A 23,894-nucleotide genomic window follows, 5' to 3' on the forward strand; every position below is an offset into this window, starting at 1 on the left:
ATTAAGTCCTAAAAGACGACAACGGTCCTCGTACGGTGGCAGGTTTAATGGATCGTTCCACGGCAATTCACGTAACGCATATCGTATGAATTTACGCTGGACTGCTTCGATCCTAAGGCTCCACGTAGCTTGATACGGGCACCAAACGACGTTTGCAAATTCCAACTGCGGGCGCACCAATGAGCAATAAAGAGCCTTGAAGCATAGAGGATCCCGAAATTCGTTGGATATTTTGAAAATAAATCCCAGCAAACGATTGGCTCTGTCGATGGTCGCTGAGACGTGATGAGTATACGTTAGCTTATCATCAAGAATGACTCCTAGATCCTTCACGTGGTCAACGCGTTGTAGTAGAGTTCCTGCGATGTTATAGTTGAAGGTAACCATATTTCTCGTTCGATAATAGCTAATGACAAAACATTTTGCAACGCTAAGGACCATCATGTTTCTTACACACCAGCTATAAAAGGTGTCAATAAGATGCTGTAGCTCACGGCAATCGGCTTCATTCCGTATAACAAGAAAAAATTTTAAGTCGTCGGCAAAAAACAGCTTTCCTCCACGGCTTAGAACGAAAACCGCATCGTTCACGAACAGTGAAAAAAGTAGTGGACCTAGCGTACTACCTTGAGGAACTCCGGAAGTGTTGAAAAAGGATTCTGAAACAATATCGCCAATTTGAACAACGATTTCACGGTGCACAAGGTAGGATCGAAGCCAATGGCAGAATCTAGTAGAACACCCTAGCTTATCAAGCTTTGTTATCAGTATCTCATGATTAACTCTATCAAAAGCTGCCTTTAGATCAGTGTAAATAGTATCCACCTGCAATTTCTTAGACATTTGTTCCGTGCAAAATGACGTAAAGCAGACGAGATTCGTCTCGACTGAACGTCCTGGGAAAAATCCGTGCTGAGATGTACTAATGTAGTGTCGACAAGCAGAAAATAACGCCTCGTTGATAATTGATTCAAAAACTTTAGATTCGACTCCTAGCGAAGAGATTCCGCGATAGTTCGCTATGTTGCGTTTGTCACCTTTCTTGAATACCGGGAACATAACTGAGCATTTCCAATCCTCAGGAAACGTTTGCTGCTGAAGCGATAGGTTAAAAATATATGCAAGTGGTGTTACAAGTAAGTCCGAACATTTTTTCAATACAGTTGAAGGTATAGCACTGAGGCCGGGTGCATAAGATGACTTGGTTTTCCGAATTGCAGATATAACCATTTGTTCAGAGACAGTAAACACATCCAAATCAACAGCACAAGCAGGAACGTCGCGAGAGGCATTTTCGAGTTCGTTTGCGGTTGGCGAGTCAGTTGAAAAAACACTCGAGAAGAATCTGGCAAACAGCGTACATTTCGCCACAGTTGTCGTAGCTTCTTCGCCTTGATGGAAGTCCAGTTTCTTTACGCTTCGTGTTGACAAATGACCAAAAGCCCTTCGGGTTTCGGCGTAGATTATTCTGGATGCGGTTTACATAGCGTTTGTACAGAAGCTTGTTGTAACAACGATACTCATTACTGGCTAAAGTGAACATGCGCTTAGAAAGAGGACACCGTCGATTTGTGTACGCACGTAGGGTTTTTGCTCGAGTACGTTTTAGCTTTCGAAGAGTGCTGTTTGACCAGGGTGGCTTGCTAGGAGGCTGACATTTAGGCACTGAGGTCTCAACACAGTTCAGTAGTAGTCGCTTGTAGATGGCAACTGCAGCATTAACACTCACTTGGGCATGCAGTACACTCCAATCAATTTGCGACAGAGAACTGCGCAGCTTTACAAAATCAGTTTTACGAAAGTTGAGACGGTCGACAGAAAGAGTTTCTACATACTGAACTGATCGAATAGTGCCAATTGAGATTTCAAGCGCGGGATGAAAGTTGTCAAGTGGAACAATCACGCTGGATGCTTCATTGACGGAACATACAGGTATAATAGTTTCACTAACAAAGACGAGATCCAGAAAGCGTGGTTAGAAATCATGCTTACTTGACTTAGCCCGTTGAAAGCAAATCCGTCCAGTAGCAAACGACTGGCGATGTTGGTTGTCGAAGCAATCGGGTCCGGGTAAGCGTATCCGTGTCGTGACGGCACCCAAATGAGTCCTGGCTGATTGAAATCACCAAGGACAATCATCACGCCATCCGCGCCAGCTTGTGAAGAAGCGTTATTCACAGCATCCATGTGAAGTTGCATGATATTGCAGTCGAGTCGCTTTTCAGGAGGAATATAGACAGCACCAATATAAAAGTTCCTCGATGGAGTTGTAATTCTAACCCAAACAGCCTCAACACTGGTTAAACTACCGACATCAATCTCACATGAGGCAAATGCGGTGGAAACAGCAATCAAAACTCCTCCTCCACGTCCGCGAATACTGTTGCCACTATTTCGGTCCGCACGGTATACGGTGTAAGCATCGCCGAAAAGCTGCACTGATGTTATACGCGCATCGAGCCATGTTTCGGTGAAGACGCAAACATCGTAGTCACCGTCCACAGCAGCTAAATACACGTCATCAATTTTCGTCTTAAGCCCTCTCGCGTTCTGATAGTAAATCCGCAAACCATCAGTGTCACGTGAGAAGTGGAATCTGTTACACCTGATACTTGGATAAACTTCTTCTCGGGTACTCCTAACGGCGTTTTTGTAGTGAGGATGCGGGTTGAAAGGCCTATACCCTCCTACTTGGCAATAAAACTCAATACTCACGGAACTACAATTATGCAAACTACGCTATGCACCCATGAGGGGCAAACTCCTACGTGCAAGTATTGTAACCAGACAGCTCATCATGGACAACCTTGCGCGGAAGATGCAGAGGAAAATGCATCTCAACCGATTGCCAACTCATCTACGACAAACCAACCTAGAACAGAGTTTTCAATACCAATGCCTGAACCACAAACGGTGGCCAAATTTGTGGCAGCTGTTCAGCCCATAATGATAACCGCAAAAGAATCATCCAGCACCCCAAATACAAACTGTAAGCAACTTCGGCAACGAATGCAGTAACAATGACGACGGATTTACACTGATCAACAATAAGTGCAAGCAAGGGAGAACATCTGATCCCGGACACCGAGCCAGCTTCGACCGGGACGTGAAAAACAAGACCCCCTGACGCTGCTTGCCAACAGACCTCGCGAAAAAAGGTCTCCGCTCGCAATAAAAAGTTGCGCGCACGAGATCCAATTAATTAATTCTTGTTTGTATTTTTATTTTTACATGTATTGTAAACGTATAAAAGATCCACGGCTCCGTTAAGCTACCGCTATGAGCCGTGTCAAATAAACGAATTAAAAAAATCTGGATTATCAAAATGATGATGTTAACTATTAAGATTTTCGAAAAATGAACGAAAAATCGAACAAAATTGTTAAGTTTTAAATAAATTGCTTTGAAAAGGTTACTCAAATTCACTAACCAAAACATGTGAGGGCATCACTCAATGGGAAATGTTCTTACCTTCCCAATGAACCAAAAAGATTTGAAATACAAAGTATACTTTTTGAGTTAGAGTTATTTTAAGATAAATAAGTTTTTAACACAAAAAGTTCAATAGCTTTGTAACGATTTTTTTCTCCAAACGATTTTTTTCTCCAAATATGACAGTCAATCATCCCTCGAGAGATTCTTAACCATGAACCAAACACCCTGTACATCTAAATATTTATTCAATAATTCTAGCCAAGCATATGATTGCGGCTTAAAAAACAACTGGTAAAATTCTCTTTGATAGGAAATTCCGGACAAACCGTTACTTGCCAATCACAGATGTTAATAGTAAACAAAAGAAAAAAAGTTTTCTCTATCATTAACTGATACGAACTGTGTTTAGCCAGTAACGGTTTGTCCGGAATTTCCTTTCAAAGAGAATTTTTACAGTTGGCTTTTAAGCCGTAATCATATGTTTGTCGAGAATTATAACAGTAAACATTTATTCATAACTACAAATCGTTTTCTTGGATCATAAAATCTTATCTCTTTCTAAAATATAACTTATCCTTACAATAATGAACCGTTATCGGCTGACCGTCAAACTCGTCGCTACGGTCTTCGGTTCAATAGAATCCTCCTATAACTTAAAAGAAACATTAAGCAATAATCAATGTGTCATATTGCAATCAATTGTGTCATTATTTACTTCGAAAATAATCGTGTTGTTGTCACTTTCGACGGTGATAATACGGGCCAGTCGCTGTTCGGCCAGTAAACGTAAAATTTCCGTTTCGTTGTCCGGATCTATGTCTTGGTCTATAACAAATAAAATACAATATTTCTCTAATATTTTAAGTATTTTCTATACATAGCTGAAAGTATCCTGTAAATATTTTCAGGAAACCTGAGCGCTTTAAATTTTTCTATATCAACGAACGTGAGTGCGATTCTGGTGTGTCCGCGATCTTAATTTTGTATGCATCTGTATATGGTCAAGGCTTCTGTCTGTCACGTTACATTTTACGCATATTTCATTAGATAAGTCAGCAAAAACGATAAAACCAGATTCTATACCAACTGCACATTATTAAGGTCACTTAACCGCACATTTTTTCTACGGAAAGTTATTTTTTATCATGAGCGGTTTTCGTGTTATTGTCATTTTAATACGTCTGTCACGTTACACAATTTTCGCAGTGAGTTTGGAGGTTGCCCGACTAAATTGAAAAAGTCTGTTCCGTTTGCCCCCAAATTCGCATGAATACAGTTTTAAGTTGAAGCTTGGAAGACAAGGAAGAGTTTGAAATATATTTTTCCTGAAGAAAAACTTTGTTTTCGATTTTATGGAGTGTTCTCAATGATCTGTCACGTTTCAACCAGAATCTGTCACGTTACAGTTCTATATTTTTATTGAAGCAAGCATATCGAGACAGTCGTGCACAAATCATCCTTGGTCTGGGAACTGAGTATTAACGAGAAATTTCATGTTTCATGAATATTTTGAAAAACATATTGGTTTTAATGAACAAACGTGAATAACTTATGAAAAGGTCGTAATTTCACGAAGTAATATATTATGTCGAAAAAAATCTAAAATAACTTAAAAACATCTGCATTTTGAAGCACAATTTTTCATGAGAATTCTGAATTAAAAAAACATTTTGAAATACATTCTATAACTAAATTATTTAAAGTAAAAAAATTAAATTAAAAAATTAAGATTTAAAAATTGAAGGAATGACGATTTTGCACTACTAGGTATTTCTATTGAAGAAAAAAAATCTAAATATTTCGGAAATTTTTTCTTAAGAGTATTTTGCTTTAGTATTAGTATTGTATGAGAAAATATATTTAGTATTAGTATTGTATGAGAAAATTATATTTATGACTGGCAAATACTAAGAAATTTAGAAACATACTTGAAGTTAAAAATGCTTCATTACTAATAACTTCCTAATAATGTAATTACAGTTTCTACAATTTTTAGGTTTTCGTTAACAAAAAAAAATTGTTTTTTGTAATTGTATTTAATAACATTTTTTTGTTTTCTTCTTAAAAAATTTCACCAAAAAATATTCACACAGAAGAATTGATTCCCTAGAACTCGCTATCATATAGCTTTGCTGCACCAATGGCGATTTTCGAACAATATATTTTGAAAGTAGTGCATTCAAGATCTGATACGCTCTTTTTAAATATCACTCTTGAATAAAAATTCTTTGTTTAATAATGAAAAAAATACTTAGTCTCCCATAAAGATGAAACGTAAAAGCTTTCATCTGAATCGAAGATGGTCACCATTTTTGACGTAATTGAATCAAACTTGATGGAGTCGCTTCACAGCAGAAAACATCTGTCACGTTACGTAAGATCAACTGTGTTTTCACAAAAATGAATAAAGCTTTAAGGTTTTCACAATACAATTTCAAAAAGTAGGCTCAAAACAGTAAGAAAAAATATAGGTTAGACATTGTATGCATATTTTTCGTGTGGTCCACAAAACTTTTTCGAATTTTTGATCTGTCACGTTACAAGTTATATGGTTTCCATTACTTCACAATTGAAAATAAGCATTTATCCATATTCATCTCAATTTTTCAAGCAATATCATCAAATTTAAATTAGACTGCGATGGAAAAATGTGCTTCCAGGCAAAAAGTTGAAAATATGGATTTTGTGTACATTTTTATCTCCTTACGGTCTTTTAGTCATTTCCAGGTCATGCAAATAGTATCAACTTACTTTTGTAAATGACAGACATGGAATTTTTTTCTGGGCTCATCATTCATATTTTTAATATTAGAGGTTATATACATATGGAAAACAAACCGTTTGACGCAAAATTTGACCAAAAAAAAATTCGCCTGTGGTTGCCATTTTCGGAGCCTTGACCATATCAAGATGGCGAAATCATATGCAGAACACTTGAAAGTGACGTGTGTTACATATGAAATTCAATAAAAGGTTCCTTGAATTTCGTCCATAAGTCAATACACATGAAAATAACGTGCGTTATTATCGAAATCCAATAGGAACCCACATAAAATGAGCGCGCAGCAAATACATCGAAATTCAAGTGTAGCTAGCACTTGGAAATAACGTGTGTATTATTTTCAGTGCAACAAAGATTGGTTAATCAATGCATTGCGTACTGTGCAGATAGATGATAATCCTTGTTCCTTTGATATTATTTTATATAGGATAAGAGACCGGGGTGTGCGCGTACGCACGCCCCGACTACCAAAAATTACACACACGAGTTATCCACATGAGGGATAATCGCAGAGGTCAACCCAACCGAAGTGCAATGGAAGGGCCTCGCCCTGGGGGAACCGCCTTGTTGATCACGGTAACCCCTGTGCCAGGTAAGTATGCTTTTGCTCGCATCTAGCCAACCTTCTCCTTTTCAGCGAGCATGTACTACTATCGATGCGTACGGTAACTGCCAGCCGCAGCCGCCTGTTCGTCGTATAGTGCTTTACGTTGTAGCAGAAAGCAAAGCAGAAAAGGGATGTGTGCGTAATGTACTGTTGCTGTCTGGGCGATTGCAAATTGTAACACCAACTTGGATTTTAGCTCAATATTAATATTTTGTGTGGTAAAAACATAGAACAATAATATTTAAAAAACATTTACTGCTTCTGAAATTGGCTACTAAAATATAATAATTCCTACTCAATTTTCTTCAAGCATGGTTTGCTTACATCATCAAATTAGAATTTAATAGCAGAAAATGCTCTCTAAAGCCCTACACTACCCACGATCGCATATTTGTCTTGTTTTCTATGGGAAATCCTATCTTTATGGGACTGACTTGCGATCATACGCAGTATAATGAGATAGGTTAGTTTTCAGAAAGCGTATAGAGGTAGGTACTCGAACTCATCATAGAATTTAATAATAAAAGGCAAACTCAACATATTAGAATTAAGGTAGTGGACAAATGCAATGGTCAATGTTATTGACGATGTTTAAAACTTTTCGGATCAACAGTGATTAAGTATCCGGATGGGACCGAAATTAATTTGGTAATGGCTATCTGCAGTCCACATATTTTCACAACCTTTCCTAAACAATCTTGGCTGACTGCCTTCAGCCACTCAATATGGCAACATCGCACGAAGGAACCGGTTTGGTGAATTCTTAAAGCTCCGTTTTGATCAACGGCCATCTTGGATCTTATATGTAGGCACAAAAACAGGAGAAACGTCGATTAAAACCGATCGGCGATCGTATACTTTTACGATCGTGCCCGACTGTCACCACAGGAACAGATCGGAGCTTTTATATTTTTCCTTTACTCAGCTTTCAACACACGATCCGTCGAAGCTTTTTCTACCGCGCGTCCGTCGTTGTTAGGTAGGAACTTTTGGTGGAACGCGACGAATGACGGGGAACCGTAAAAGAAGTGGTTTGGCTCGTGCTAAAACAACTTTCCTTCCAGTCAAATCGCAAGACTTTTCGCTTGTCATGCTTTTACTGCTCGTTCTACTTCTTTCCGATGCACAGTTTAGATTTGCACCAGACACTTTGCGCGAATGTGGCCTTTGTTTCCGCGAGCCACCCATTGACGGTGCTTAAAGTCGACAATAAAATGAAAAGGGTTGCACATGTGGGTTGGATTGGGTGTGCTTCCAGAGCCACACATGTGCAATTGTGTGTCGTTTCGGTGGGGCACAGCCTGCTGCGGTAATCTTTTTTTGGCTTTCCTGAAATGCTGAGTGTGGCCTTTGTCTCGAAGTGCCATAAAATTCGAACAATTCAGTATTAATTCGTCAAAAGGGCGAAACTGTTTTTTGTAAACAAACTTGTTTCGCTCATTAGTCTGCTGCAGAGTGGAATTTCATGAAAAATATGCGTTAATGTAAATTTTTACCCTTCGTAGAAGTAATTTCAATTGTTTTCTGCTTCGAAATTATAGTAAATTAAGAGAAACCATCAAAATAAAAGTTTGTTTACAAATCTTATTCGCCCTTTTGCAAATTTAATATGGAATTCTTTTCCGTCGAAGATTTGTTGCGGCGAACCACATTGCATTAACCTTTACATCTTACGATCGATTAAGATTTGTATTCAGAATGTTTTGATTTACCAGTGTATATAACATGGAGAAACTGAAACTGAAAATGAAGTGGGAATGGAAACAGATCAGTACTGATGCGGTATAATAAGGTCGATTGATCAATTATAAAATTGTTTATTTTGTGAATACATATGCATGTCGATCAGCTCCGGCAGGCAATATGTGAGGGACGAACACTACACTGATAAAATTTTGACAGTAAATTCAATTTTTTTCACACATCTAAAATCTATATGAAGAAGAAATATTAAAGTTACCAAGTACATTTATTCGTTTTATGTGTCAAATGTACATATTGTTTATGCACACGCATAAGTTATACGTGGGCATTGTTTTTTTTTGTTTCTCTGACACGGCTCAATGCGTTAGCATAACTGAGCCGTGGGTTTTTTTTAAAATTTTTACAGTATGTAGAAATTATAATAAACTATCAACTCTCCATAGGGTCTTGTTGACGCAGCTTGCTGCTGCGAGTAGAGATCCTCTTCCTAGGTGGGGAGACATTAGGTGCGTTGTCTGCCGCACCTTGGGGATCATTCGGTACGTCTTCTCACGCGTTTTCGTTCACGCCCATGTCGTCATCGGTACTGCATTCATGATGCTCACGGTCGGATGTTATTGGTGGTGTTGGTTGTTGGTTTTGAGACATTTGGTGTAATCGGTGTTACTTCGATGTTGGCAATGGCAGTTGGTCTAGCGGTACTGGGCCCGATCGTTGTTGAGCTGGTGTTTGTTATTGCCGAAGTCATCAACCATCAACCGGTTGTGGATTAGCGTACGACGACTGCATACCGGCTTTGGTCGTAGCAGGTGGAATTTGCTTAGCAGCCTCAGCGCAAGGTTTCCCGTGGTGTAGCGGCGAATCGCAATATTGGCACGTAGGAATCTGCCCTGGGTACGTGACTAGTGTTCGTTGATAATATGCAATACCTTGAGGTGATCTGCCTGAGATGGTCAAGTTGGACGAAATAGGTTTTGTCGGCCGCATTCTCACTACACGAACACCGTTGCGAAGTTCTGGGAAGAAATTCCTCCAAGTGTCTTCCTTAACACTATCCACCTCTCCGTATTTTGACATGAATTGTTTGATAGCGGCGGAACTAGTACGTGGTGCCATGTCATGTAGCTTTATTTCAATATTGTCATTATCAACATACATTGGGATGCTGTATAAAAATACATTTCATTCGATGACGTGTTTCAAGTTATGTTTAAATTTGATTTGATCACTTGACCTGTTACAGCAGCGGAGCGATTTACAGCTTCTGAACTGGGGGGGGGCATTGTTATATAATAGAGTTTTATGTGCATTGCGTTATGAAATTGCATGTATGAATAATATTTCTTGTAAGTTTACATATCGGATTTATATGCCAGCAAATAGTTTCTATACGCCACCGCTAATTGCTATGTGTAAAATCAATAGGTGTTACAAGTATTTTCTTATCAGTGTAGGCTCATTCAAGAGCATCAACGTCGCAAAATGCTTAGTGTGGAAACTTTCCGTGACTTAACTTTTTGTCGGTTCCGGCAGCATAAAGAGCTAAGTCATTTTACGCTTGTCCAGGCATCCTGCAGACTCAGTTGATTCAAAATTGATAAGAATGCCAAAACTTCCTAACTCCTACGGTAGAAGACAATAGGTTAGGTCGTCGGGAAACTTAAGCCTGCTCATATGACTCTATTCTATGCACTTTCTTCCTTCACCTCCTGGCTCTTCCTTGAGATAAATACCGAAAAGATCCACCCGAAGATCTTTAAAATCGTTACCGACCATCTTCAATTTCAATGAAACTTTACACGTTTCACCGGTTTAGAAGACTACATTTTCCACAATCAATGAGATAATTTTGACTCAAGAGTAATTTTTTAAAAAGGTGTAGACGTTTTTGCGTGCATCATTAAAAAAAGTTCTTTCTTACTTTATTTTTACCTACGTTACTTTAAGTTTTTTTTTCATTCGTCACGCTAAAAAAAGTTCTATTACCGTATTTTATACAGCAAAGCTATCTGAAAATGAGTTACAGGGAATGAACACTTCTGTACGAAAGAAATATACACTGAAAAAATGTTGTGTATTTTTTCACAAAAGCAAAGCGTTCAAAATTCAAATAGCATTTTTTTTAATTTTTCATATTTTGCCAACAAAAACATAAAGAGAAAACAAATATTTTGAATGTGATTCAATGATGGAGAACTTATCAGTAAAAAGTTTTTCTAGCAATAACGTTACATGTATGTTTAAATGTTAAACTAATTATCAGGTAAAACAGTAGCTTTATTGCAGAATTTTGTTCTAAATACCATTTTAATCAAAATACATTTAATAAAAATCTTCTAAAATTGATATTTGGAATTTTGTTCCAACAAAAACAATAATTTCGTAAAATTGTGCCCCTTTTATAAGTTATTTGCGTTTCTCCCTCATGATGATGAGTTATGTTCTATCGACGACTCTGCGGTAGACTTGGGCGGAACGTCCAACTCCTACCAGCAGAAGGCAAAAGATTCTTCACATTTCCTTTCGATCGTGTCGATAAGAGCCTGCCTAGACTTAGTTTTCCGTTCTATGTTTATAACTGAATCGCTCTATAATACCTATCCCTCTTTCAATTTCATTGCTTTCGTTTCTCTTAGTCTTAAATTTACCGAAAATAGCTAACAACATCGATACAGAAGAAGTTTTTGTTTTATCCACGATAAAAATCCGAAGCATAAGGTAAAGGAATGGACGATCGTCGAAACCAGTATCGTAAAATTTATGCCCCAATCCAAGCTGTGACGCGAACCGTGCCGAGGGATGAATAGTGGGGGGCTCAACACTTTGAAATCAAATCTTCTGCTTGGCACCCACCTATAAGGTGGAGAGAAGTTAGGGGCCATCCATATACCACGTGAACAATTTAGAGGTGGGTGGAAATCTCGAGAAAGTCTACGCTTGTCCACGGGGAGGGGATAGGTTTATGGGAAATATTCACGTGGACTTTACAGTACAAAAAGGTGCGAAAACCCAAAAAGTCGACCTTCATAAAAAAATTTTTCGTTATAACATAAAATCTCGACGTTTCATGCATTTTAAAGATGTTTGGCATCTAAAATATTAATTCGATTTCTGAAATTTCATGGGGTCCCCCATTGAAAAAAAAATTAAGCTCTGGCTTATATGGGGATTTTATATGTGATCGGCCGATTCCGTCTATATTTCCGGAACCATATAAGCAATCCTTACGAAATTTAATAGACCTCTGTAGGTATAATCAAAAAAATCTGAATTTTATCGTTGACGTAATTGCAAACATGACACAATTCAACAAACCGTAATTTACGAAATGACGGAACATTACCGTGGTCCGTTTAATTTTACATGAAACATATACTTTACATGCGCAATGACATAAAATTACACTTCCTACCATTCAGAACAAACGCTGTATGTGGAGTAAAATTACATGATTTACGAAATTAAACGACATGTAAAAATAAATTAAAAGGTAAAACTAAGTCATTTTTGATGCTCGTATATGTCAGAGTCAGGAGACGTAAATTTACATTATTTTTTCTAGGTGTGTAGCTATCATTTGGGACTAAGTTTGTGAAAATCGGCCCAACCATTTCCGAGAAACTGATGTGAGTTTGTTAATATTAAAAGATGGCCGCTTTTACTGGGTACTTCCGGAACCGTCTATGCTGGTCAATGTAGTCAACGAAAGTTCGGTTGTCCGCCAGTGACCTAGAACTGCAAATTTAAGTTGTTTGAGAGACATTTTAGCGAAATTTTTACCTTTTTTGCTTTCATCGGAGTATCGGTTTGAATCGGAATTTGCTTTGTGACCGCGCGCCACAACCCGTAACTCCGGAACCGGAAGTCGGATCGGAATGAATTTTAATTGCCATTTACGGGGGCGCAACACATTTCATTTGAGACTAAGATTGGTTGAATCGGTCAATCCATCTCCGAGAAGCCGATGTGACTGTTATTCTGAATTTAGATACTTTCGCCGGGGCTTCTGGAATCGATGATGGTGACCAATGTGGCCAAAGAGACTTTGAATGGCTGTTAGTGACCTAATACTACAAATGCAAGCAGATGTGGCTACATTTTGGAAAAAAATTTCACCTTTATACATTCATTGTAGAAGTTTTTTAAATCGACATTTTCTGTGTGATCGTACTCATTACCCTGTAAATCCGGAAGCGGTAGTCGGATCCATAAGAAATTCAATAGTAGCTTATGGGAACGTTGCACTAAGTTTGTGAAAATCGGTTCAGCCGTCTCTGAGAAAAGTGAGTGAGATTGTGTTCGCGTACATACACACAGACGCACATACATACACACACATACATACACACAGAAATTTGCCGAACTCGATGAACTGAATCGAATTGGATATGTCATTCGGCCCTCCGGGCTTCCGTTAAAATGTCGGTTTTCAGAGCAATTGCAATACCTTTCTATTGAGAAAGGCTAAAACCATGGGGAATATTTTTTGTGGTGTGTTTTCTGTCACCTCGTGTGTGTACAGCTTCAATGCAATCAGCCCCTAATTTGTAAACTAGAGTAATGCAAACCTGTAATAAAAACCAATCAGTGTTTTCTTTTGGTCAAATCACCAAGAATCGCTTTAGATTATCTCGCAAGTTGTTGGAACCAAATCAAAAGTAAAACTGCTCTAACAAAGCTCAGTCTTCTCGCCCAACAAAATCTTCAAAAAAAACCTCACAAATTCAGTTGTGCTTTAGGAATAACTATATAAGCATGTTGGCAGATGTTTTACTGACAAAAAAACGTAACACATAAATACGAAATGTGAAACGTGCGTTTCAGTAGTCTCATTATCCTACGTACCCACATGCCTCCGAAAAGATCGTCAATCCAACGCACACACAAGCAAGCAGCGCACGTCGCAAACCATTCTATAACACTGTGCTGGTACCGGAAAGATTAGTATACGGTTTAACTGTGTGTGATGGCACCACTGCCGGAAAACCAAAGCGTATACCGCTTATTATAGCGTTCAAACGCTAATAGCCCAAGCTACTCATTTGGCATAAGAGCAAACCCAGATTCAAACAGGCACGGACACTTCTATTTATAACTTTTCCTGTTTGATTGAGCCACTTAGGTGCTTCCTATTGACGGCTCTGCCAGAAATAGCTGCCTCGTTGATGGAAATTTTCCCTTTTTAGCATTGAAAATGCTTTACTCTACTATATGGGGCTGGGGATAGGTGTAAAATTAAAATCTGATTTCGAACAGCGCACAGTGGTCCCAAAGAGCAAAACCTGTTTTAATCCACCTAGCGGTGCAATTGTGCCTTTCTCATTTCTCTAAACTATGGCACGGAGGCTTTTTATGTTCAACATAATTGTGGAAATGTCCATTACATTCTTAGTACACTTTGCACTTATACACAATGGCATGCCAGCCACGAACTTGATGAGCTACGTGTCGACGGTGAAACACTTGAAACAAAAAAATATCATACTCCATTAGCCTAATCAGCATTAGATCAATGTTATCTGCTTGCTAAATCATTTTGTCATGCGGGGATGGGTATGTGAGGAGGGCGAAAGTCCCATGAACGAACGACTCCCCAGCTTAAATTGGTATGCTTTGTGATATAGTGGTGGTTTAAAGATGATGGGGTTGAAAGGTAGGGATATGAGGGTTGGATGGGGTGGTGGTCTGAGGGGTGATTTAAGGAGATTTTCAAAGGAGGGGAGTGAACAGTAGAGGGGGGGGGCGGTGTAACCCCTCTCCGTAAACCATCAACTACGCCCCTGTTAAAATCCAGAAACCTTATGCGAGTCGAAAAAAAAATTAGGGATTAGGGGATTAGGTTGACGTTTTTCAGAGTGATTGCATAACCTTTCTATATGAGAAAGGCAAAAATGTGCAAAATCCAAAAAAGTAAATCTTCGTCAAATTTTTTTCGTGTTTGCATCAAATCTCGACGTTTTATGCACCTTGAATACATTTAGCATCAAAAATAAAAATTCTATTTTTAATTTTTCCTATAGTTTTTATGAGAAATTTCTGTGTGGCCGCACTCTGAAACCCGTAATTCCGGAACCAGACTTCCGATCGATCCAAAATTCAATAGCAGCCGATGGGAAGGTTGCACCTTTCATTTGAGACTAAGTTTGGGCAAATCGGTCCAGCCATCTCTGAGAAAAATGAGTGACATTATTTGACACATACGCACATACATTCACACACACACATACACACACACATACACACACATACACACACACACATACACACATACACACACATACAGACTTAACTCCGCTAGCGAATGACGGATCCCAATAGTAGCATGTCTGTAATAACCTACGTACATGGAACTATTGAGATCCAGAGCTACAGGTCCAAAGCCCTCGTAAAGGAGGATGGTTGTGATGATCCGGGCCGAGATCACCACGTAAAGCAAGGTAGGGCATAACCCCAATTCCAAGGCGTGAAGCGACCCGTGCCGAGGGATGAGTGATCGAGGGGGTGAAAAAGATGCTCGATCGTTAACGGAGCCTGTGGGGTACCTGGGCAACCCCCACAGTAAGCGTCCCTTACCACGCTAATGCGGAGCTCTGGCGTGGCGGACATATATTTCTCGCGCTACTCGTGGGACTATACATGGAGGCAAATAAAAATAAAAATAAACAGACGGAGGTGCCAAACCCCTTCGCAAGAGGTGGTTTGGCGAGGTCTCCCCCCCGTGGGGAGAGTAGTGGAGCGATGAGTGCTGCACCCGAAAGCACCAGTGACCCCCCAGCAGTGGTAGGCAATACCCCTACCAATGCATCGGAGGGGCCAATAGCTGCGATGCGCAAAGTAGCGAAGCAACTCGATGCTATAATCGACTTCGCTAGCGCAAAGCAGAACATAGCCAAGGAGTTGAAGTTGAGCCTTCTGGAGCTCCGGAAAGCTGTTCGTGTCGCAAGACAGGAACAGCAGGCATATGTTGAGAGGGTGGAATGTCGGGAGAGGCCCGACAGAGAAACCCAGACAGTGGCCTCCAATAGGGAGGAAAGAGAGAAGGTCAATAGAGGTTCACAGACAGTGGCCTTTACCTTCTACGGAGCAGCCACGTCGATCGGAGCGACGACCGAGTTCCCTCGAAGGGAAAAGGAAAGGGCAATCGCAAGACGGCATCGAATGCGAAGCGCCCTAGGAAGTCGCCAGGAGAGGGTGCCAAAACCGACACCACTCGGCGTGCAACCGTCAAGGTCAAACGCCGCCTGGGTGAGGTAAGCGAGGGCGAGAGTGACCTCGCTGTGGAGAGCGATGGTACCAGCAACCCGACACGACCGGGGCAGGGGGGCTCAAACCCCTGGACGCTGGTTACCAAGAAAAAGCCGGCACCGAAACCGGAGGTACTGCGGCCTGCGAGGAAGGCCAAGGACAGAGGCGAAGCCTTGTGGTTAAAAACCGACAAGGACAAATACGCCGATGTCCTTAAATCGATGAAGGCGGCCGAAAGTCTCTCGGCCCTTGGGCAGGATGTGCGTAGCGTAAGACGCACCAATACGGGAGAGATGCTCCTGGTGCTGAAGCGAGGCGCACAATCAAGTGCAGTATATAAGGCCTTGGCCCAAGAGGTCCTTGGTGAGGGCGCCCAAATCAGGTCGCTAGGTGCGGAAACAACTCTCCAGTGCAAGCACTTGGACGAGTTCGCGACCGCAGAAGACGTCGTCGCAGCCGTCAAGGAGCAATGCGGCGTCACAATCGAGCGGGCCTCTGTGCGATTGAGGGACGGACCCTCTGGCACCCAGGTAGCCTACCCCAGGCTACTGAATGCGGATGCCAAAAAGGTAACCGAGAAAGGGAAGCTGAAGATCGGCTGGTCGGTATGCCCTATTAGTATACCCCAGCCGCCTTCAGTGGACAGGTGCTATCGGTGCCTAGAATCCGGCCATAAAGCTTACGAATGCAAAGGCCTAGACAGGAGCAAGCTATGTCGTCGATGCGGCGAGGAGGGGCATAAAGAGCGGGGGTGCACTAAGGCATATAAGTGCCTTATCTGCACCGCTAAGAAGCAAGCCCATAAACATGCTATGGGCGGACCTTCGTGTCCCTTCGGCGAGTTAAATAAGAAGAAGCCGTGAGAGTCACACAGCTAAATCTTAACCATTGTGCAGCAGCCCAGCAGCTGCTGTGGCAGTCGGTCTCGGAGTCGAGGACAGATGTCGCCCTCTTATCAGACCCGTACAGCATCCCTGCCGGCAACGGCAATTGGGTGTCGGACGGGTCTGGAATGGTGGCAATCTGTACAACGGGAAGGTTCCCGGTTCAAGAGGTAATACACCCCTCCGCCGAGGGTGTGGCGATTGCCAAGATCAATGGTGTGTTCTATTGCAGCTGCTACGCCCCACCAAGGTGGCCAATAGAACAGTTCTACCAGATGATCGACAGGCTCTCGTCGGACCTCGTGGGCCGGAAACCGGTAGTAAGAGCGGGAGACTTCAACGCTTGGGCAGTGGAGTGGGGCAGCCGCTGTACAAATAGCAGGGGTCAAGCGCTAATGGAAGCGTTTGCGAAACTCGATACTGTGGCAGAGGAGTGAAAGGGTGAGCATCCAAGTCAGTCTCACACGGCATGTTAAGGGTGAGCATAAAAGTCAGCCTCACAGGTTGGTAGAGGCTAGCACAAAAGTCAGCCTAGCAAGGAATGAAAAAGGTGAGCACAAAAGTCAGCCTCGCATGGTATGTCAGAAGTGGGGCCTAAGAAAAATGTCCCACATGGGATGCCAGAGGGAGTGACAAAGGTACAATAGAGTGGCACGATTGAGAGTGAATCAGGTGATAGGGTGAGCACCCAAGTCAGCCTCACATGGATGGGTAGGGCGAGCACAAAAGTAAGCCTAGCAAGGAATGAGTAAGGTGAGCACACAAGTCAGCCTCGCATGTGTCGGAGTGTTTGAGAGTGAATCAAAGTGTGATTGAGAGAGCACCCAAGTAAGCCTCATACAGGATGTATGATCGCGCGAGTGAGAGTGAATGAGTACATTCAGTACAGCCATCCCCCCAGAAGTAATACCGAGAGGTAGTTCCTGGGAGGAATGATGGCGGAGCCCAATGGAGTTTAGTCGGTATTAATGGCTGGTCACCATTTGAGTCCGACACGCCCCCAGTGCACCCCGTGTGGTAGATTGGACCCTACCGTTAGCACGTGTACTGGGCTAGGACATAAAGGTCTTCTCCATTGTAAAAAAAAAAAAAAAAAACACACATACAGACTTTTTCCGATCTCGACGAACTGAGTCGAATGGGATATGACACACGGCCCTCCGGGCCGGGATTAGGTTGACGTTTTTCAGAGTGATTGCATAACCTTTCTATATGAGAAAGGCAAAAAAGGGGGTTTTTTAGATTGCGTCAAAACGGTTGACTTTAGCAATATGGTGTCTTCGAGAAAGTTTCTTGGAGTGGAACTCCCCTTCTTTCTGTCTTATCAGATTAATGATTAATCCCCCTAATAGTGAGTTACGCAATTTATTTTCTCCAATAATTCAGATAGACAAATACTTACTTCAGAAAAGTTGTAGAGAAACTCGTTGCAAACATTTTACCCGAAGACTTCAACTCTCTATCTTTTAAGGTTTTTGAGATATGGGACATTATTTGTAAAAGGCCCTTTAAAAACAGTTTTTTCATCATAAGTTTTCTTCTAGATTTTTTCCATTATATAAATGTTCTAGAACATTGTTTGGACTATTAAATTGCATTACTTTGCCGAAGACGGAAACTTGCTATCGCTAGTATGTGTGGAGATAATCACGTTTTTTGATTGAAAATAGCTCTTTGGGATGATCCATAAATGACGTAGCATTTTTTGAGTGATTTTTAACACCCCCCTCCCCCATCGTAGCATTTCGTCACAAACCTCTAAATACCCCCCTGGTAATTACGTAGCTTGACGGTAACTCTGCCCCCCCCCCCTTGTCCCCGTAAATTTTTTTAAAAATTCTATTCTATTCCCCTTTAAAAAAGCTACGTAGCATGACATGACCCCCTACCCCCCTGTCGTCACACATCATCACAAAATACAAAACTCCCCCCTCCCCCATATAATGCTACGTCATTTATGGATGATCCCTTTTTCCAATGCCGATAACTTTTAAACGGGCAAACCACTTTGTAAACAAATTAAAGTGCAAGAAAAGCACAACAAATGCAGGAAAAATCAGATCTCCCCAAGGCGGCCCTCTCTGGAAATACTAGAGCCTAAGTTTGTCCATACTAGAGCTGTTCCGGCATTAAATACATCACCATATATTACTGTTAGTTTTTTTTATTTCGATTATAGAGGTTTTAACCTTAAGGTCATTCGCCTCTTCGGGTTAGAAAAATCTCTTATGAAAAATTTCTAACCCTATGTGGGTCGGGACTCGAACCCAGGTGCGCTGCGTACAAGGCAATCCATTTACCAACTACGCTACACCCATCCCCTACTGTTAGTTCGGAAATAAAGGGTTAAAGTCGTAATAATTATCCTTTCTTACTTTTGTAAGCACGTCTTGAGTAAATACCCAAGCAACCAAAAGTTGATATAAAGGAACTACATAAGCTTCTCGTTTTAAGTAATTTTGCAATACGTTTTATGTTCTAATAGCGGGTTAAGCAGTCCAAACAATGTTCTAGAACATTTATATAATGGAAAAAATCTAGAAGAAAACTTGTGATGAAAAAAACTGTTTTTAAGGGGCCTTTTACAAATAATGTCCCATATCTCAAAAACCTTAAAAGATAGAGAGTTGAAGTCTTCGGGTAAAATGTTTGCAACGAGTTTCTCTACAACTTTTCTGAAGTAAGTATTTGTCTATCTGAATTATTGGAGAAAATAAATTGTGTAACTCACTATTAGGGGGATTAATCATTAATCTGATAAGACAGAAAGAAGGGGAGTTCTACTCCAAGAAACTTTCTCAAAGACACCATATTGCTAAAGTCAACCGTTTTGACGCAATCTAAAAAACCCCCTTTTTTGCTCTTTGGGAACACTGTGCAGGGTCACGAAAATGTGGCATAATTTTAAATTACTGTAGCGTTGTTAATTGCTGATGGATTTGCGTCATTTATACACTAATCGATTCAGAGAAGTTCAACTTAAAAAATGGTTGCAACTATAAATTGGTATTGCAATCGTACACTATTGAAAAATCCGTATTATTGTTAAAACATGGGAAAAATGTAAGAAAATAGACAAAGTTTTCGTTTACGTTTTGTTAATTATTGATGGATTTTCATAATTTGAACAACAATCGATTCTAAAAATTGCCAGTAAAAAATTGTTATCAAATTTTTTTGTGTATTTTATTAACACATTATTAAAAAATCCGTAAATATGGAATAAATAGGATAAACGTATACAATTTTCACAAACTTGCGCAAGACTTTGCCTAACACGGACCTCATCTCCACATTCATAAGCATCCTATACATTCCATCGCTTGATATAAAAGGATTATTTTTGACCGTATTCCTTCATTGCCATGCTTGCTCTGCTGGCAGAACCAATTAGATTATCGCTACTGTTGCTTGTAGGATAGCTGTTAGATCTATTATTTGACACGAGCTACAAAAGAGGAACGTTTATCTGTCCACCGGAAAAATTTTGTTCGCAGTTCCAAATGACGATGGCGGAACAGAAGTGAGATGGCGAATTGCTGGTTCACATCGTTCGTAGGCAAAGGCTCAAATCGTTCCATAGGATTTTCGTCCGTAACCCAAAACATGGTTATTAGCAAACCGTCCTTATTACCACAATAGATCTAAGTACTAATCGCAGTGGTTCGTCTCCAACAAAAAAAACTTTCCTTATTAGGACGAATATATAATGGAAAAAGAATTCATTTAGAAAATTCCTTTAATTAACTTGTATTAAGTTTGTGCTTGTTAAATCTGTTCCTTCACCACTGAATCATAATATAAGAAAATATTCAAAATAATCCCCGATGCTTTCTGCAAAACTTTTAAGAAAATTAGTAAATGTGACAACCCTGCCACTAAGCGAAAACCACACCAAAAATGCTGCATTTTCAATGTGACTGCGGTCGTGTCTTGTACACAACCCTTTAATTTTTTCGTGAGCTTTTCAATTTTACTGATTCTCAATATTTTTATCGCAAAGATATTAAATTATTACCAATATTCATGTTTGGTATTTCTGGGTCAGCTGGTGTATAAATGATTAAAATCCATCTAGGTTTTGAGTTGGTTACGCGATGTATCATTGAGCCTCCTAGATTCGTACCAAATACATTCCGGTATTCTTTGTCGTTGCAGTCTCCTAAAGTGGAACAAATGAGTAGCGTATGGTAATCCTAGCGTCATAACTGAACCTATAATAACACAACGTACGACCTGGCGTTGGTGCGATCATTATGGTACCGTGACCAGGATTAACAGGAACCTCCAATACGACTAAATATCTGGAATATTTACGATTTATCGATGTCGTAAGTTTATATATTCGTCATTTTTTAAATGAGTCATTCATCGAAATAATCCGTCGCAATTCAACTAGTGTCCCGAGCAGAGCCTGATAACAAATTGAGAACTAAACTTGATGTTGTGATGTAGTAGGGAATGATTGCTCAGGTTGTTATCATTTTGGTCGTTTTAACGGTTAAAACATCAAAATTGAAAGCAGAAAAATTGCACTATGACATCAAACAGAAAACTATTTATGCTATCATTGAAAGCAAATTGAAAACTCATTGAGGTGGTGAAATATTTCATTGATAACAAAATAAGTAATCAATTTGATGTTTGTCAAAGAAATAGAAACAAACATTTTTTTTCTAAAAATGTAAGCACATCAAAATGAGATCAAAATATGATATCATATCTGAAAAAGTTTAAACTGATATCAAAATAAGATTTCAATTTGACGCTTGATATCAAAATATGTTGTCTATTTGCTGTAATTTTGATGTTGGACTTTGCTCGGGGTTGCACCACCGCCATTTTGTACCCATATAACAGTTGTTGAATCAGGATAAGTTTCGTCTGCTGCCATGGTTTAGAGCACAACCCTCCGCCCATTGATCGGAATCAAGTTCCCCACACGTCGGAGCCGAGTCATCCGCCCGTAGGAGCTTAGTTCTCCATTGTTTGGAAACAAGTCCTTCATTGTTCAGAGCCGACTCCTTCACCCGCTGGAGCATAGCTCTCAGCTGTTCAGAGTCAAGTATTTCACTCGTCGAAGTATCACCTTCCATTTGGCAACTTACCTTCCCTACCAACTTTGAGCGCATACACTTTGGGGACCATTTATAAATTACGTAACGCTTTCAGACGGGAGGCCAATTGTGACATATTGAGAAGGGGGAGTAAGCTAGAACGATTTTAATATGCAGTGGGCAAAAAAGAACGTTTTTTTGTAAATTGTACATAAAAAGACTGAAATTTATTTTCTATTGGATCTCATGGATTTTGGCCGACAATTTAAAAAAAACCCTAAGTATTTTTGAGCTACAGGCTTTCGAAAAATTGGTTTTGATTTGTTTTTTACTAATAATTCGAAATTTGCAATCTGTAGATGGTTTTTAAGAAACAGGGTTTTTTTTGCTTAAATTATGCGATTAAAATAGAATCGTTAGTCTAATTGCGATTTACTTTCTTTTAAGGGACCATTTGTGACTTCTATTTCTACATATTTTAGTTCATCGTAACTGCTACATGAATCACGAAAGTAACTATTAGAAAGAAGAAGAAAAAGAACCTTCCTTTAGAGTGCTCAATTGGAGGGCTCGAGAAACGAATCAAGAATGAACATTACGCTGTATTTCTCATTAGTAGAGAACAATTTAAGTAAAAACTATGTGAACTGTTTGGAATTTTTGTGTGTCTAACTAGTGCTAATTTGGGTACTAGTTTAGATACATAGTCTAACTAGACACCCAGATGGTGCTAGTTACTGACGAGATGAATTCGAAAATAAATAAATAATATATAAATGAGGGACTCGCAAAAATCTGTTTTTCCCGAAATCGAAGAAAGTCACCTTTACAATGCTGTATTTTCAAAGGCTGGCAATGTTGCAGCGCACCGACTTGTCCGAATGTATTTTTTCATTAACCCATTATTGCCCAACTTATTTTTCACGCGCAACACAAATTGTGTTTTCCGATCGAAGAAAAAATATGTGGTCATTCCAGTAAATTTATTTTTGTACTCAAAGTAGCTGATATAATAAGGAACAACCAGCGAAAATTTAAGATTGATCGGTTGATCGGTTCCTGAGATATCGTGATCGCCGCGGATGAACTTTTCAACAAAATACAACTCCGAGATAATCGAGTTTTACTGTCGGTGCAGCGAGTCAACGGTCTAGCGTATCAAACACTACGCACCGGCTACGAGTGGTCAATGGGTAGCGGTCTATGAATAGCTGTAACTAAAGTTGTAGTATTCCGATGTTAATGAAACTTTGAGAAAATTTTCCTCAGCGTATGTAGTTTCAGAATATCTAATTTACAAAAAATCGATTTTTTTCATCCTAACAAAAATGTGTAACCCTTTAAGGGAAAATTGATTAAAAACAAAACATAACCACCGGTTTAACCACTCTAACTTCTCTGAACATATTCTTCAAGAGTATATGAACAATATTAACTCGTTGATAATGCCTGTTCTGCGTTACTAATTGAGTAATAGGAGTTATTCTTAGCACCTACTATATATAGTAGGTAGGGCAATAATAGGTTAATGATCAGTTTGTCTTCACATCTCGCCCTGAGCAGAAGCAAAAAATCGTCCCGCGCAAGTGAAACAGTCAATTCTACCTAAAAATCAATCGGTGCCTATCACACAAGCAGTCCATATAACAATAGCCTGCGATTTAGTGATGAGTGACGGTGCCCAGCAAAAAGCAACCCAGATACGGCCGAACTGTGTTGCTGTTGATTTTTCGAAATGCCCCGTAAGACCAGCCATTCGGGAAGTGGAACAGTTATTAAAAGTGCAGATGAAACTCAATCTGGCTGAAGTGAAAACCCTATAAATGCATCATATCAAACATTGTGTGCTGATTTCGATCAACAACATTAACCAAGCTGAGTCATTCGCCTCGCGAAACAACATGCAGCACACCGCCGAATGCGGCAATGTTAAATATAGCATTCCCGTATACATCGAGAACGGCGCTGTAGAAGTTCGTGTCCATGATTTGGCTACGCGTACCCCTGACGGCGCGATTAAAAAATGCTTGCAAAAATACGGAGAAGTAGACTCCGTTGCATATGAGACTTGGAGGATTTTTTTCCCGGGCATCCCTAACGGTGTTCGTGTGGTGAGAATGCGTGTGACCAAGCCAATTCCCTCATACATAACCGTCACAGCGTTAGGAAGTGACGATATT

General features: G+C 40.1%; 1 non-coding gene across 1 annotated transcript; it reads right to left on the reverse strand.

Annotated features, from left to right (window-relative positions):
* Nucleotides 1-6,653: 6,653 nt before the first annotated feature.
* LOC131686428 (U1 spliceosomal RNA) lies at nucleotides 6,654-6,817 on the reverse strand. The gene has a single exon (XR_009305097.1). It is a non-coding gene; the product is annotated as a U1 spliceosomal RNA (small nuclear RNA).
* Nucleotides 6,818-23,894: the final 17,077 nt, after the last annotated feature.

Source organism: Topomyia yanbarensis, chromosome 2 (assembly GCF_030247195.1).
Source record: "Topomyia yanbarensis strain Yona2022 chromosome 2, ASM3024719v1, whole genome shotgun sequence".
NCBI classification, from domain to species: Eukaryota; Metazoa; Arthropoda; class Insecta; order Diptera; family Culicidae; genus Topomyia; species Topomyia yanbarensis.